At 40.2% G+C, this 17,859-nt stretch overlaps 1 long non-coding RNA gene across 1 annotated transcript; it reads right to left on the bottom strand.

Moving 5' to 3' along the window:
* Positions 1–2,828: 2,828 nt before the first annotated feature.
* LOC108445985 lies at positions 2,829–5,789 on the bottom strand. Its single transcript, XR_001861082.1, has 2 exons — positions 3,466–5,789; positions 2,829–3,180 (listed from the first exon to the last, which is right to left on the bottom strand). It is a non-coding gene; the product is annotated as an uncharacterized LOC108445985 (long non-coding RNA).
* Positions 5,790–17,859: the final 12,070 nt, after the last annotated feature.

Raw genomic sequence — 17,859 nt, 5'->3', positions numbered from 1 at the left:
TCATTTGTTTCTCCCTCCAGTTCCCCATTGGGATGTTTTCCAGTTTCACAGAGCTTGCATACACTTTCCTTTGGAAGCCATTAATACCAATTTCAAGCTCTAGCCTTGACTTGAAAGAGATGAGAAAGAGTCTCACTTTTCAGGCTCATGAAAAATGGGGCAAGATATGAGCTGATTAGGTATTTGCAGCATCAGTACACCAGAAAGTCTGATAATAAAAAAAAGAAGATGGGCAAGCTAACTGCTGTTATACATGATTTCACAGCATTTGTTACAATCAGCAAGGAAAATCTTGACATTTCAAAAATCTTGATGTGAACAGGAATTACTTTAAAGATGGCATGTTTTTTCCTCTGTTCAGCTTTGAATTGCCTGCCTGAATACAAAGGGTTAAATAAAAGGAGGATATAAGTTTATTTTTAAATAATTTAACTTTTAAAGAGCTAAGGACAAGTGATTTATTATATAGATAAGGCAGCATTAATCACATGGGTTTGTGGAGGATTTTGTTCTCTTTTTCCCATCTTTGCTCCAGGGGAGAAGCTATCCACCCACCCAGCTATCCTCAGTCAGCCTAGAAAGTGTTATTCCTACCAAGGCTGGAGGAAAAGAACTGAAATTACCACAGGAAAGGGGAGTTTTGAGGCAGGCCAAGAGGGGCTGCCCAGGATAGATGTGGGAGAGCCCGAAACACAGGACAGCAAGGGGCTGAGGAATGGCTTCAGCATGATGCAGAGATACCAGAGACACTTAAAACAGGCAGCCTAGTAATGGAAATAGCTCTCTGTATCAAAGATTGCCAGCGTGGTGTCAGCTCAGGGCCTTGTAGGGCATCTCACACTGCAGAGCACAGACCCTACAGGCTCTATGAGCCACTTCCACTTGTCAGAGGTGAGCTTAGAGAGGCCCAGAGCCCCACATGCATGAGCAAACTCTGCTATTGATTTAAGTTTCACTTTAAATTCTTTGAGGAAAACATGAGTAATGTGTTATTTTGAAGACACAGGCTCTGCATTTCCACAAGCAGGCTGTCACAGGTTCTTGAAGGAAAGGTCTTTGAAGACAAGGACTATGTAAATTAGTGATTAATTTTATCCTTTTTTGAGTTTGACAGTGAAACAAACAAACAAACCAGTACATATATATATAGATAGATATCTATATATATATATATATATATAGCTATATATCTACATATATATCCCTAAGTCTGAAATACTGGGCTAAACCAATTTGAGGAGATGTATTTGAAAACTGAAACTACTTATTTGGAATTGGCTTTTATTTCCAGCTTTTCAAAATAATTTAAAAAAGAAAATGACAACATTCAAAAGAATTTGTTTGTCATGCACAAAACAAGTGAGAAGGTCACAGCAGCTGTCAATAGTGATGAAAGAAAAAAGGCCAGAACTGTCCTTATCATTAAAATCTTGTGGCACAGTTACACACTGCCACACTGTTCAGGGTCCATACTGTTTAGGGCCAGCTCTTTCCATAGCAGATTCCTCTTGGAGAGAGACCATTAGAGAACCAAAAGAAACCCAAGGAGCAAGAAAACAATTTAGGATTGTGGATGATCAGGGCTCAGGCCCTCTCTCTGGACTTATTTCATTTGGCAGTATAGATTGTTACTTGCTTTCATTTGAAGCCTTATATTCGATATACTTACCTGGGCTATATTTATATTATTTTGTTTATTTTTTTATATATATATCCTAGTTATTCAGAAAATTCTTTTTATGGGGTGAACCATTCATTCACACATTCTCAGTCTATCCTGTTGATGCTGCTCCTTTTTGCATTGCAGACTTACATATTTATTTGATGGAAAAAGAAAAAAAAGAAAAAAAAAGGCAGGAGAAGAAACTACACTGTGAACCAACACAGGTGGAGATCTGTCAGTATGGTTACAAAATCACCAGGATGGAAGTTATCTGGTCCTTTCTTCACCTGAGGGTGATACCGTGCATCAGTACCTGTTTCCTGCCAGTTTATCCAGCTGATGGTTAAGTATTCTTTACTGACATTAGCAATGCTGATTTAGCAAGCTGTTCCTGTTCTTCAGTCTTCTCTTTCTGGACTTAACAATCTGATTTACGTCAGCAGGCTTTGCTTGTGGATCTTCTTTTCATTCAGCCTTATACTTTCCCAGTGTTTTTTCCCCTCGACAGCCTCCTTTTGGACCCTCACCTTCACAGTGTGTGGCACCCAGCACTGGGCACTGCACACCTTGACAAGGGATAATGAGGGTGGAAGAAATTCTGGCAGTATCCTGGAGACTGCATTCCTGTTTCCCCGTCTTTGTGTGGTATTTTCCTTCTGTGTGTGACACTGGGGCCTGTGTTCAAAGCCTTCCATCAACTTTTAAAGATAGCACCTATCTCACAACATCAAACAGCAAATGCTTAAGCTTTGAAAAACTACTGTGTTTAGGTGGGCTTTGAAGCAGATGCCTCCCTCAAAGTGCACATGTTTATGCTGATCTGAATCATGTAATTGTCAAAAGTTTTGGAAATGTCGTGAGGACATTTGCCAAACTAGGGCCCATTTAGGAGGAAATATAAAGAGGTAGTCCCTACATTTTTCAACAATCTTACCTGTATTTCTGTCTCTGCCTGGGAGGCAGAGATGTGAGAAAATGTGTGGAAATGACAGAAACAAACCCAAAGAGCATTTGGGGTTTTATCACAGGTATGTGAGTTTGGGTACACACTCAAAGACATGAATTTCCCATGGTGTCAGAGCTAGATGATTAATTTCTAGTTTGTCTTAAAATAGCCGGTGCTAAATTACAATGAAAAGAGAAAACAAAAGACTATTAATTCTTCTTACATTCCTTTATATAAATATTTATGTGTCTGTACAAGCACACACATGCACACATGTTAATGGAAGGGACCTGGGATATTCTGCCATGTGCATTAGTACATGTAACAGGTATTTGGTTTAGTGCACAGATTTACAGAAACTTTTTCATCTTCACTGTAGGCAATCACTCAAAAAGTAAATGCATGGCAGGTGTGCTGATACGTAGATCACAAGGGTGTTGCAAGAGTTGCTGTAGTGTATCAGGATGGTGTTTCAGGCATGAAATAATCTTATTCTAATTAATCCATGTGCTTCCAAGCATAACTGAGTAAAGGAGCTCTGGAAAACTGTTTCTAAGGTCCAAGGATCTTCCTGGGAAATAGCAAATAGATGTTGTTTAGATTGATGACCAGATTTATAGTTATATGATTTCTATGGGTCATGCCACAACATCACAGACATAAAATTATCTGCAGAAAGGTAGGAAGACAGGAGGTTTTGGACAGTTAATATTTATTTATTTATTTATTTTATCTATTGTTACCTACTCCTGGAGAAAAAGTAAGTGTTACGATCACTTTTGTTCTGTATTAACTATGTTATTCTGTTGGCTCCCTGGAGCACCAGGACATGGGAGTTAAACAGTGGCAGTCTTACCTACTGTTTGGTTCCTCCTTGTTTTTCGTGTTTTTTAACTCCTGCAAAAGAATTGTGAAACAAATAGTCAAATGGTTTTCTTCCTTCTCATGCCTAATTGTTCAAAGGAGAGAGTCTGCTCAGGATTTGACTGTGTCTAGTACTAGATTGCAGTGCAAATAAAGTTAGAGAAGAAACAGAAGTTTCACTGCTAAATTAAGAAGTGCTTTTGTTATCAAAGCATGCATGTTGGGCTGTTCCAGGTGCTTAAACATAGCTTTAGCTGATGCTAGTATGTCCATCAGAGAACATACCTTTTGCTCTGTTGTTAGGGTGGCCCAGCCCATTTCTGGGCTGTGGCAATCAAACGCCAATCAAACCAAGGCCATCCAGTGGGTGGATTTCCCTGCCCAGCGAATCTGAGGGCGGGTCAATGGGCGGTATTGAGGTATAAGCTGCATCCCCCTGGGTGGCACCCTGACTCCAACCACCTCCCCCTGTTCCAGAAAGTTCTTTGTTGTTCGGTTGTTTATTGGCTCCTTGTTATAACTCCCGCCTCCCTGTTTCCCCTATTGGTTACTGTTAAGTTGTATCCTCCCCCTTGCTTGTATCCCATTGGTCTCTTTCCTTTCCTCCGCCCTAATTTACCCCTCTATAAAATCCTGTGCACAGCGCTTTTTGGGGCTCTTCTGGTCCCTGGACCCTGTGACAATAAATGCTGTTGGAACCCACACCGGAGGCCCCTCTCTGCTTCTTTGCCTCTGGGTGACGCGAGCCCTCGGCATTGGCACTTGACATGCTTCCTCTGAAGAGGAGCCAGCGTGCACATCCATCCTGTGCAATTCCCCACTGAAGACGCTTCCGGAGGAGGTCTGTGGGAAGTGACACTGCGTCCCCTCCAACCAAGGGCACACCAAGGCTCAGACAAACAAGCAAAGCATTACTCTGTCTTGAAAAACCCCTGGGAAATGAAAGATTGAGACAGACCAGGACAACCCATCTCCCTGGTGTGATTGGAGTCGCCAGTTTTGCTTCTTCCAAAGACTGCCTTGTATCTGTGATTAAGCTTGGTTGCGCTATTTTTGCATGATTTTATTAGACTACTTCTTTTTTTTTTTTTTTTTTGAAGATTTGTTTTTCTAAATAATTAGTGAAGAAGCACTTGGGGAGGAGATGACTGCTTCCCTCTTTTGTCCTGTATAATCACTCCTGGATCAAGTCTAACGGGAATTTTTAATCGCTATTGGACCTTACTGGTCTTTGTTTAAGTTTCACGTGACTCAGGAGCACACAGCTGCCCTTTACACCTCTGCAGGCCCTCAGAGATTTGTATATACTAGCCAACAAATTGTCTTGATTATGACTGGTCAAAGATGAACACCAAATTGCTGCTCACTGCAGGTGGGAGCATCACCAATGTGGGAATTTCTAGTATGGAAATTCTTTAGTTTTGATATGCCTATCTTTGCTTTATTAATCTCCTCCTGCCCCTTGGGCTGTGGAAGTGTATTATATGTAGCAAAACTTGGATTCCAAGCCTAAATGGCACTGGATACCACAGGGATATTTCGTACCAGCATAGAGCTGTTCCGTTTCATTTACTGCCTGCAGGTAGCACAGAATTACCACGTAGAACCAGCCTGCATCTCAAACAGGACCCGGGACAGGATTCGATGTCTGTACATGTTTCAACAGATGGTGCAAGAAATCTTCAGAGCAGATAACTGGAGAATAATGGACCAGACTGTTTGGTCTCAACCTTCTGTAGCTGGTTTGTGTGCTTACACAAAGATTTCAGCTGGTGAAGATGTAGCTCAATCTGAAAGCAATGGTGTTGTTTAAAGAAGAAACTCAGACAAAAAGGGACAGCTTCCTGGTGTCTCATCTTTTTTCTGTTCTTATATTTAAGCCAATCTCTGTACACCTTCCATAAAATCCAGATTAAATATTACATTGAGCTAGTACATTACTCTGTCTACTAGAATTTGGTAACTGTCCTTGTTTTCAAAAACTCATCATTTTTGAGAAATGTCTTTTTTAGTAACACCATGTGCCTAAATTGATATTTTTTCTAAACACAGAACTTTGCATGTTTGAAATTGAGTAGGAATAGGCAGAATTCTTCAGTAAAACAGTTCCTCTTTAGAAACAGCCATTCATTTCTGATGTTCGTTTCATCATCTCCACCTGGAGCAGTTCCACTTTCTGCAAACAAAGAAATAATATTTTGTGGGTTAGAATGCAGCTGTCTTCAGAATCTGAAAGTTGGGGCACACGTGTGGGTTGAGGAAAATGTCCCTATGGCAGTGGATATTTAGTTGGTTATGTAAAGTGAAATAAGTCCAAAACGCATCAGGAGTCCCTCTGCAGGCCAGGAAAAAACCAAAACAGGAAAGTATTAATGAGGCACAAAATCTGGTTTTTACATTCTTTGCAATATGGCTGTTCTGTAATGGCTTTTGAAGCTCGCAGATGCTTACAGTAACAGTGTCTTTCTGCACTTGGAACCTCAAAAGATTTTATTTTAGGTACAGTGGTTGCTTTAGAAGTGTGAGTTATGCACATGCAAAAAGGATGTACTTCACAGTACATCCTTTTTTAGATGTGCTCTATTTCCATCTCCTTATAGTGTGAGCTGAAATAAAAGGTAAACATGACCAATTAAACAGTTTGAAATAATGCAACTTGCTTCAGACCTCTCTATTCTATCGCAGTCTTCATATTTATTGTTATCTCCATTTGGATGCAATCATTACTTAGTACCCTAAAATCATCAGCCTGCTCCTGAGATTGCAAGACTGCAGCTTCTGCCAGAAGATTGCAAGACTTTGCTGCCCAATGCTGTCTTGAGAGTTGGACCACAAAGTTAGAGGTGAATCCTTTTGCCTTGCAAGACTGACTATAGGTGCAACTTCAATGGTACTCAGTGGCAGAGGTTTTACTCTTGATGGAAAGAAATGGCACATTATGTTTCCTAGGAAAACTGTTCCCTCTCAGGCTTCCTACCTACAAAAAGGCCTTCTGCTCAAAATGACATATTTGGGGGTTTTTATGGAGCACCATGGCAGTCTGGAGTCACAGTATCTTTGTCTGTCAGGTTCAGTTTAGGCACATGGTGTTACTACAAAGTGTTTCAAACTGTAGTGCAGCATGGGGCTGGATTCCTTTCCACTTTTACCTGGTTATCCATAGCAGAGGCTATATGGCAACCTCTCCTGCATGTCTGAGATACCAGTCCTGTCTTGTAGTAAGCTCAAAAGAACAAAACACTTGATCTTCAGTCACCACCCAAAAAGCTTTTCATCCATAAAGCTTGGCCAGTAATACAGTCCTGGCTGCTGTATAACCAAGACACCTAAGAGACAGACCCCATAATGCTGAGTGTCTAGAAAAGCAATTTCTTGCATTATTGAGGAGGGACAGGTTTCCTCAGAGGGCAGTTCAGAAGAGACTGGCATTCCAAACCATCATCCAAAGAACTGCAATCCAGCCTTCTAAGCTTTGTAGTTAGGTAGTTAAAGTTAGGCAGAGTGGAAATATTTTCTTCACTGGAAATTAGGCATCACTCCCTGTAAGTAACTGAAATTCTTCCATAACATACAAATATATAAACACTGCACAGGCAGACTTAGCTCATGCTTGAAAAGTGTCTTCAAGTTAGTGGGATGTCCAGCCCTCTGAAAATGCCTATTTCTCTACATGAGATGGAGAAAACAGGTGACTACACAGCTCAGATCCACAGCTTTTCCATTGCTAAACTGAAATTAGCTGATTCTCCCTAAAAGACAGCTCTGTGACACACTGCAAATTAGGTTAGCAGCCAGCTGAATATTCAGGGTAAGATCATGCATGATTCAAATCATCAAAGTTGGGTTTTCCGTATGGGAATTTCTATCTCCTTACAAATCACTACTGAAGCTTGTGTATCCGTGTATGTTTATCAAGGATATTGTCATGCCTTGGACTTGAAATGATGCAGCCATTAATAGGAGAGGAACACCTTGTCAGAAGAGAAATTACACAATTTTAAGTCCAATGCTCTATTATTTTTATCAATGATCTGGACACTGGAGTCGAATGTACATGAAGTTTCCTGAGGAGTAACTCTGGACTTCCTCGATGATAGCGAGATCTGGAAAGACTGGAGAGAACTGGAAAATCAGCAACTGTATGAAATTTAACAAGAGCAAGTGCTGGATTCTGCACCTGGCATGGAGTCATCAAGGTTATATATACAAATTAGGAGCAAGAGGCTGGAGATCAGCCCTGCAGAAAGAGATCTGTGGGTTTGGGCTGATGGGGTATGTTTAGGTGTTAGGACAGGGAGGGAAAACAAAAAGGGGGTAGAGCAAAGTCACAGGCTGCTTGCGTTTTCTTGCAAAGGTGGAATTCATCATACTTCCATAAACAAGATGCAAGCTGTATCTCCAAAGGACTGTCCCCTGGAGAGCAGAGACTTCAGAAAAGAAGCAGGGTTATAGAGGGGAAACAACATGAATCTCCAAAGCTAAGGGTACACAAAATGAATGCAATCCTTCAATCCTTCTGGACTGGCTAGTAAGCACATGGAATATAATTTTACCTCTGTATAGAAGCCTTCAGCTATGACTTCATATTTATCCCTACGCTCCTTCTAACCCCAAAGTTTTCCACATCAAAATGCTTAAACAAGCCTTACATTCAAGAGCTGTGATAGGGCATGTGAGCTCCCCTCATCCGTGTTATGAAGAACTGCTTGACAAGTAATCTCTAAGTATCACTAAATTCCTGATAAGCTGCCATACTTAGCCCAAGGACAAGAAACTGTCCAGAGATTTGCATATCAAATTTCTACTGATGGTTTTCACAATAGGAGTTGGAGCTGGGCAGTTGCAGCATACATTTATAAAGCTTACAGCTGTGTTCAGTGATAAGATAAGAGGTTCTTTTGTAGAGACCAGAGCAAAAGCTTTGTCAGTGACTGAAATGACACTTCTATCTCATCGTGAAAGATGCCTCTTCCAGTGGAGGTGTAGCTGGCATGAGGCTATCATTTGAATTGTTTTTTGGGTTTTTTCCATGAAAATGAGAGGGAAGAATCTTGTGATTTATGAAGTAGTCTGTCCTTTTTATTATTATTTGTAACATTAAAAGAAAATTAACTTCAGCAGAAGGATTTTATAACCATCTATAAACTTGGTTATCAGCACACCAACATTATTCAAAAAATATATAAAACAAATCACTCCAAGGCTGGAAATGGAATATTTAACATTATGCTGTAACAGGGGAGATGCTCTGGTTATGGCTGAGTGGAAACTCAGCCAATTTTTTATTATTATTTTGGTGCCTGCAGTTTCCTGAATCAGAATTTTCCCATGCTTTCTCTGAACCTGGAGGATTTTAATTTGGGTGTTAATTTGTTACAAGTCTGCAACCTGTTTCTCATTTGCTTAATACAAAAGAAAGGGACTGAGAAGTCACTCATATTTGTAAATTCATCTATTAGGGAATTATTTTGTGGGTTTTGTATACCATATAAATTTGTTTTCCCCCAGCTTTGGTTAGGCATCTAGTTTAAGTCCATCATGTAACTCTATCACTAGTAACTGATAGAAATCCTAAAAGAACAAATCCTTTCACCCATGCTGATGCCTACTATTCTTTCACTTTTGAAATCTCAGGGTCAAGATTAGATGAGATGATAACTTAATATGTAGTTTGAATTAAATTATTTCCACTCAGAATTTGAAGAATGGCTTTGGTTTCAATTTATAGGGGAAAGGTCCAGGACTTCTGTCTACATAGCCTTCTGAGGATAAGGCAAACAGCGATACAATCACAGTTATATGGGTTCTTAGGGGATGTAGCCTTTGATTATGTTTGCTTCAGTCTGCAAGGCAAGCATCTAATGGCTGCAGAGTGGAGCTGAAGTTCAGGTTTTAATTGTGTGTAATTAAGGAATGGAATGACATATCAAGGGTGGTGATCGGTTCTTTACTGCTGGCATTTTAAATTGACTCCTAGTTGGTTGGGGGTTGGTTTGTTTTTGTTTTTTTAACCATAACAAGAACTCCAGGAAGCCCTTTGGTCTGTTTTTATACTCTTTGTATCAACCCACCATACCCCCCACCTTTGAATTAATAGTCACATTTATCTCACTCAGCTTCAGCAATTCGAGTCAGGCAATCTATGGTCAATGGAGTGAAATAGGTACTTCCATATGTTGCTTTCCAAGACCATGTTCCCTTCATGTTATTTTAAAATTCCCCATATGATCAAAGAGACAAAACTTGTCTGTGATACTGCAAGACAATCCATGACAAACTCAATCAAATGCTATTAGTGAAATTTAGATGAAATTTCTGCTGAAATCCACATGAGACATGACTGAGGATGCTCAATGTGCAAAATGTAGTAGATTCCTGATACACAAATCATAGATTTGGATTTTTCTTATCCATGTTAATGCATATTCTCTGCAGTAAAAAGAATACCTGAAGCCTTTTGTCAGGTATAAAGACAGAGGTGATAAGAACTGTGTAAATCTTATTTTCTTTTAAATGAGTTGAAGGTATTATTCATCTACCGATTATTAAATGTACTTTACCTGACTAAAAAATTAATATTGCAGGGTATGGAGGAAACTATTGTATAATATGAATGACAAGTAACAGCGTGCCTCATTATTGCACTCCTACATTCAGTGACAAGATAATTTACCCGTTGTGCTCTTCTGCTGTGGTCCTCACACTGTAATTAATCTATGCATTAGAGTATAGAGGAGACCTCTCGCCCTTTAATTTTGAAATCTCAGACTTCTGTTCGGGTAAGTAATACCTCACTGGGCCAGCTACTGAATTTTCACTCACAGGTATACAGGAAGAAAAAAAATCCATCTTTGCAGCCCATGCAGCTGCATGGGTCTGCAGGGCAAAGATTTGACCTTCTTTCCTCTGACAGTAGGGAGAACTTTTCCCAAAGAGATGAGGTGAATATTACTGAGCCCCAGAGTTCACACTTCAGCTAATGGCTGTTTTTCAGACAGCCATCTGCAGGAAATTTCAAGACTTCTCCCATTACCTGTGTGAGTGCTGCCCTATGTATGCAGTCCAATGCAGCCTATCAGTTTGATTTCATGTTTTATCTTTATCTGTTCTCACATGGTCTAAGTCCCATGGCCTTTGCTTCAGCAAAACTCCCAAAAATGGGTGTATAAATTTTGTTAGGGTGAGGACAATGATGTTGGCAAGCAATGGCACTGCACAGCAGACACAGATAGTTCTGGAACAAAATTTGGATTTCCTTTTCCATCACTTCTGACACTTGACCCTTTTAAATCAGGTCAAAAAGCTGAAAGAGCAGAACAACCTCTGAAAACAGATCTGAGAACTCTCCAAAGGATTGGTTTTTTTGATAGATGGAAACAAAAGGTTCTACTGTTTCCAAATTGAAAGGTTTTATTTAAAATTAAGGTTACATTGAAGTGCATCTACCCAAGGAGCCACGGCACATATTACAATTGCAATTGCAATGCCTGAGATGCTCATTCTGCCCTTGGATGAGGCTACTTGGCAGATGATGAGAGCTCTGTGTACTCAGATGAGACACAGAGCTCAGTCAAAAAGAAGATTTACACTGTGTTTTAACCTTAAACTGCTCACATCAAAACATTTCAGGGGATGACAGTGCTTTATTTTCAAGTATAATCAATTTTTACTAAGTCAAATATATCTGGGATGTATTTTTCAGAATAAAAATAGAAAGGCAGAGGGACGTTGAAAGGAAAGTCAGACTTCCTCAGGAAATTACCTATTTTGCAGGAACAGCATTATCTCTAGAAAAAGTGGAAAATTCACAGTATTCAGAATGGCATAGAATTTTTTCATGCTCCCTTTCCACAAAGAACTGAGATATTAATTAATTCCTAAGAGAACTGGAGGGATTTGTTGCTTGTTTTCTTTTTAAAGGAGGATGCATATTCTGTCCCATTGGAATTGAAAGAATATCTTCAGACCTGAATAAAGATGCATTCCAAAAGATGTTGAAAGTTTTTGCAGAGCCAGCTTCTTCAAGAGCTTGTTACAGCCAGTGATCTCAACCAAGAGCTTTAATAAGAGCTGAATTTATATACAAACATTTAGAAAGCAAATAAATAAATAAGTGGGGGAAAGAGAACTTCACAGCATTCAGTATACAATTTTGGTATAATACTATGAGCACAGCATTAGAGAAAACCATGCATCTGTTTTATGGTTGGTTTATATTCTTCTCTTGTGTGTGCATTTTATGCACATAAAAATTAACAACCTTTGACTATCCATTTGTATTTATAACATCTGCAGTACCAATGGGTGCAGTTCTAGTTTTTCTGTCCCAGGCTTGCTAAGCATCCTAATTTGGAAAGAAAATGCCAGATAACTCTCCAGGGGAACATTCACTATGTCAATGTCTCTTGATTCCTAGACATCCTAATCCTAATGTCACCAGTGGGAAGTCTGTAATGAAGGAAATCCCAGTGGCACTGAAGCAGGGTAAAGACAAAAATGCCAGTCTTTGCTTTTTCTGTTTGAACCAGTTGAGGTATAACTAAATGCAGTCTGAGATTGGAGTGGCCTTTCTGCTTTGGAGTCAAGAGCATACTTGGACTGTGTAAATGAAAAAGGCCATTGTATAAGATGAGTTCAGAAAATTATGTTCATGTTACAACTGCCCCTCCAATAGTCACAGTCAGAGCTGGCTGGATTCCCCCTGTTCTTTGTGAGTACCTGGACAACAAGGACTCTCTACCACAGTTTATTCTTTGAGGACACTGGAGTTCACCACTGCCTTACAGAAAAAAAACAAAAACCAAACCAAATCATAACCAAACAAACATACAAAAAACCCCCAACCAAACCAAACCAAAACAAAAACCCCCAGCCAAACCAAGAACCATAAAACACATCAAAACCCCAGGGCCTACAGAGAGCCACTGGCACAAACCCCTGAATTCAGCTAGTGGGACTATTATTGTGATAATTGTAAGAGAGATTTAAAAAAAATATATAATTTTCTCCTCTGGTACAAATTGCTGCAGTGAAAATGTTCCAGCTGGTGTGCAGCTGGTTCGATTCAAATATTTCCATTTGCAGATAAATTCTCTAGCTCTGAGGAAGTTGCCAGTTGTTGTGCTGATAAATTCAAGATTTCTTTTGAGTTGCTGTGCTGTGGAGGAGTAGGGGAATATCTCCAGAGGGAAAATGAAGTTCCTGATGAGCTGCATGCAGTAATACACTGAAACTGCAGCTGCCTGGTACTGCCACGAGGCACTTTGAAAGTTAGCCCTTCCTCTAAGAGGACAGATAGAAGTGAGATAGTGGATTATGATGAAAAGCAGTTTTCAGGGAAGTATTGGTGAGGAAGAGGCCGTGTCACAAACATCAGGTGAACCTTGAGTCAGTTAAAGTGGGAAATTCTCTTCCCAGTCTGTGGGTGTATGTGAAGGCTGTCAGCTGGCTCGATGACCTTGCAGAATCGTCCTCTGACCACAAACCAATCATCGTGTACCCTTGAGACATGAGGAGGAACTAGAAAGCAGAAGCAAGCCAAGAGAAGCAGGGAGGTCGACTTGGAGAATTGCTGTGGACAGGACACGAACGATAAGATAGGATGTTAGAGCTGACAACTGTGCAAGATGCTGAAACTGATTAGTGAGTTATTGCCATGCCATTTTTTTGAAATAATGCTATGTTATTTTTCGAACAGTGTATATATTGAAGCAGTATAAATGTAGCTGATGTTGCAATAAAGCCAAAGACGACGATGACTCGTTGTTGTGGCATTCTTTGTTTGCCTCGATAGTAGCTAGCACGCCACAGGTATATCTCAAAAATGTGTTGTACAAGAGAGACTATTTGATAAGGGTGTCTTTGAGACTGCTGTCAAGACTGGCTGTGCCCAAAGCCTGTGTCTGTACCCAGGCACTGGGGAGCACACTGGCACTGTCTGTGGAGCACAGAAGGTCTCAGAGCACTCCATAGGAAAAGCCAACCCAGAGGCAGATCTTATGAATGAGGAGGAAATAGCCAAGGCTTCCATGTAACAGAGAAATATGGATTTGGGCAGAATTTCCTCTGGTTTAATCCTTCTTGTCAGCCATGAAAACCTTGCATGTCTGCTTAGTTGCTACTGAAATTTTCCTGCACAACACCGATGGCTCCTTTGCAGAGCTCACATTAGAGAAACAAGAGCTATATTTTGGCCTGAAAATACATTCTGCCAAGCAGGGGTTTCTGGTTGTTTATTTGTTTCAGCAAGATGAATAGCACCAAGCTTAAAAAAAGCCATAAGCTTCCTGTATTTGTTTTGTTCATGTTCACTGCACTGTGGGATGAGTTTACCTTGGCTAACACATACTCACAGGAAATGAAATAAAAACTGCATGGAAAGGAATATCTCCAAAGTGGGCAGAGCAACAGAGGTTGTTCTTAGCAATCAATGCTGGTTGTGTGAACAGTGGGAAGGAACTAAGGCTTGGTGCTACCATCTTACTTCTCGTCTTGGTCTGACTTAGTAAGTTACAGAAAGAAAAATGCTAAAGTAAAAAAGCAAATTAGGGTCTTTTCTCTCAGGAGAAATGGAAACGGCCTTTTCTGCAGAGGTTAAATCTCCGCTATTATTAAAAAGCAAAGAGGAATGGCTGCCAGATGGAGCTGACAGGTTATGTAAATGGGCAGTAGCTGAAGTCAGAGCCCATAGAGGCTTTCCAAGCATGCTGTGACTAAAAGCTGCAGTCTCCAAGCCATTTGTTCTCCTGCACAGTTTCTCATACCAAATTAATCTCATTTTTTATGTTTCCATATTGCCATGCTAATTTTAAGATAAAGCAGTCCTCCTACCACTAGGACCCAGGCTGTTGCAGGAGTGGAGGATAGCTGTAGGGCTGGGAAAGAGCAGCAAGGGGCTGGGGAGAGCAAAATGCTGCTTTTTTGGGGCTGGAACCATCTACACTAGCTTAAAGTGTTTGTCAAGCACAGTTTTACTTTCCAAAGTCTTGCAGGCTTGGACTCGGACTCTCAGTGGCATGTGTTGTCTTCAGAACTCTCTGACAGTACAGAGTGTCAGAAAGTTACAAAGGACAGTTTATGCTATTACAGAGACATATATTCTTTCTCTCCAATATTGGAGATTTCAGGTTTTTAATCATACCAGTGTTATCCAGATAGCACTAGTGCAGAAATTTGTGTGTACAGGAGCACTAGTTTCTTACTAATACAAAAGTGTTACTTTACAATAATCTTCAGGAAGCAGGGAACTGCAGCTAAGACAAACACAACATAAAAATACATTGCTTCATATTTTATGATGATCTCAGAAGCTAGTGAAATGTATACATTTAAAAAATTATTAATCCATTATCAGAAAGGGCAGTCATCAGAAAGGATCTTCTCTGTGTTACAAAATGCATCTGTGGAGGGTACTGTTCAAGTCACCTGAAAAAAATTCCACATTCATTTTTCTGTTGAAGTAACTGAGGTCAGACTGTACTTGGTATGTACCCAGAAGAGTTTGATATCAACTTTAGCTTCCTGACAGCAAATTTGAAAAGACTAAAAGAAGTTGCTCTCTATCTGACATTTTACAATCATCTGTCCTTGGCATGCTAAGCCAGGTTTTGGGGGCTGTAGTCAGCAAAATACGAAAGTACCTGCAGGGCAATACAGCGCCACTAAAAATTCTCTCTTGACTTTGACGTGTTCTGGAAATTACTTGCCACTTTTATAGAACAGAATATGAAAACCTGATAGCTCTGTTTTGCTCTTTCAGATCCCAATATTTGGACTTCTTTTGATTTAAGAAATGCTTCAGTAGTCTGGGATGGATACTAAAAGCAATGAATAAAACTTCCTGAAAGCAGAATCCAGCATATTATTGAAAACAATTCCCATTAAACAATCATAAGAAATTCATTTTTGCAAAATAAGAACTTCTCCTAGGCTTTTCTGTATAAACATTAACACTTTTGAAAATTCATGTTGTCAGATTTTCTCACTCCACTGCAAAAAACTTTCCCAGGCTGCAGTTGGCAACTCCAGCAGTTTTCTCCATCCAGTGAAGCCAGGAAGTGTGAAAGCTGGGGAATTGTTTTTCCTTAAAGTATGTTTCTGATCATTCACGTACGTGGTGTTCAAGATGTGGGCAGAAGTCTGCTTTGCTTAGCTGAGTATCAGAACTGGGCCTCCTGCCACTATCACATCCTCACAAACAGGTTTGGCTCAAGTTTTAGCACAGCTAAAATGGAGGAAAACAAACCTACTTTTTTGTGTCTTGTGAATCAATACCTGACCCCGTGTCTTGCCTGTACTACCCTAGACTGCAACTTGTTTGAAGCATAAAGAAAAAGCTATTTTAAAACTTTAGCTCCTAGATGGTAACTCTAATGTGGCATATTCTTCTTCATTTGGCTGCAGGCAGGAAGTCCAGTGAATGTCTTGAAAAGCAAGTTTTTGCCAGTTTTACCACATGCTTCTCACATTTTTGATGACTGTACCATTCATGTGTCAGAAATAACCACAAGGAATGCGAGTACTTCAGGCAGTACAAGTTTTCAAATGGCTCTACAGTAGTTTTTTGGAACAGAACCATGCTCCTAGCTACTTCTAGATATATGCCAGCTAGCAAAAATCAGTCCACCCCTCTCCCAAAAACGGGTTTTAATTAAATTGCACTGCAGCAGATTCAGCTGAAGTCTTTGAGAAGAGGAAACTCTCGTGCTTTAAGTAACAGATGGTAAACTCAGGGGGTGAAGCCTCGGTGGAACTTATGCCTGGTGTAGTCCGAGATCCTGATTCCATACAATTTATAAGAAGCTTTTGCCATGATGTTTCAAAGCTCTCCTCTGTTCTGGCAGCATGTCAGAGAAGGGAGTCACTTAAAATGCGTGTGCAGCTCTGCAATGTTCGTGCATATTCTGCAATGGGGGGCTTACTGTAAAGCTGGACTTTGGAATACAAAAAAAGGGATATAAAACATTAGAAGCATATTAAATCTAATTCCTTTCAATACTGAAGTCTAGGGAAGGCCCTTCCACGGAAACTGTGTTTTCCTAGAGGAACGAAAAGTAAAGAAACAAACCCCATTTTAAGCTGAAAAAAGGTGCTAAAACAGGAGCTAACATGACAGGGTGGGATGTGGGTACCTCAGCGCTTAGGGTTGCTCTTACACTTGTCAGCAGATCCAAAGCTGTCCCCTTGCTTCGTCCACAGCAGGCCCAAGTAAATTGATTTTTCCTTAACATGATCCAGGGTTTGCCCCTTTATTGCTTGAGTGAAACTTGTCCTTGCTGCAATCGATCCATTCTATTTATTTTCTCTCTTTGAATCCATTTGTCAAGATTCTTGGAAGATTAACCTTCCAAAAACTTTGCAGCCCTTCTCAGCTCATCTATGAAATGTCACAGTCCTGTTTTATAGTCCATTGTACAGGTCGCCAGTGAAACCTTTGAGAAGATCCTGAGATGGTTCATGGCAGAGCCCTGGGATCATTCTTCCTGACACTGAAGCATTAAAAATACTGTCCACAGCTCATCATACATTTTTGCTCCCCATGTGTAGGAGGATTTTCTAGGCCGTAATCATTAGCTTCTCTTTTAGGGCTGGGAGCAGGAAGCTCTGATATTCCAGTCCCATTTTATTTTTTCTGATCTTGTGGCCATGATAAAGCCCTTATCTATACCTTTCTGACCCATTGTCAGAGAAGTGTGGGTAATGTGATGTTCTCCTGCACCTTACAGTTCTGCTGCAGGGCTTCATCATCTGAAGGTGAGATGTTCTGAAAAGAACTTCTGCGGTAAGTGCTCCAAACTGATATGACTCCTAGTGGAGAGCATTCATCTATACATGGGGAAAGAACAGGATTCAACTTTCATTTCATATGAAAGCTGAACTATTTAATTTTATTACTTCAGGCAAAATACCAGTAAGAAAACAAACAGTAAAGAAATTCTTCAATCAAGGCAATATTAATCCCTCCCATCCAGCCACAACTCAGTTCAGTTGCTGGGTTTGCAAGAACTCTAAATGCTTTCCTTTTCCTCAAAACACCACTTCTTTATCCTTTTTATCTCTCAAAATTTTAAGATACTCCCCCTCAGTGAACTTGCTAACACCTTGCACTGGACTCCTCTGCTACCCCTCTGACTCTGATGTAGAGCATAATTTCATTAATGACAAGAGATGACCTCTCTCTTGCTTCCTGTGTGGGCTGCTCTCAGCTGGCTTGTTCAGCACAGTTCTGGTCTTTATTGCACAGTGCTTTATCTTTATAGCTCTTATCAGACATTTTTACCAGTTTCCTCATGTGTGTTATTGGCAGAGGGTCCATTGTTCAATGTATCAAATACATACTGGAAAATTGCCCTTGATTGGCAATGATTCTGGATATTTTTTCGGTTCA

This window comes from Corvus brachyrhynchos, unplaced genomic scaffold, assembly GCF_000691975.1.
Source record: "Corvus brachyrhynchos isolate BGI_N302 unplaced genomic scaffold, ASM69197v1 scaffold103, whole genome shotgun sequence".
Classification (NCBI taxonomy): Eukaryota; Metazoa; Chordata; class Aves; order Passeriformes; family Corvidae; genus Corvus; species Corvus brachyrhynchos.
The sequence above is the reverse complement of the archived record's forward strand: the minus strand, read 5'-3'. Positions and strand labels throughout refer to the sequence as shown.